Source organism: Phalaenopsis equestris, unplaced genomic scaffold (assembly GCF_001263595.1).
Source record: "Phalaenopsis equestris unplaced genomic scaffold, ASM126359v1 Scaffold232797, whole genome shotgun sequence".
NCBI classification, from domain to species: Eukaryota; Viridiplantae; Streptophyta; class Magnoliopsida; order Asparagales; family Orchidaceae; genus Phalaenopsis; species Phalaenopsis equestris.
Genome location: NW_018250758.1, coordinates 131,136 through 131,388, shown reverse-complemented (window position 1 = coordinate 131,388; position 253 = coordinate 131,136).

The following is a 253-nucleotide window of genomic DNA, read 5'->3' as shown; positions in this document are numbered from 1 at the left end:
AATATATTAGCTCACGGTTAAAAAAAAAGTGCATGTTTTTTTATTTTCACTTATAACCTCTCTCTCTCTCTCTCTGGGGGGCAGCCATCAATTAAAAAAAAAAAAAAAACAACTCCACATTAGCCTTCTTAAATAAAAAACTTCCTCACGTCACTCTCTCTCTTCGGTATTATCCTCCTTAACCGTGAGCTCCTCTCTCATACATAGGGCTGTCAATTTGGCTCGTTGTTCGTGAACAGCTCGTGTTCGGCTC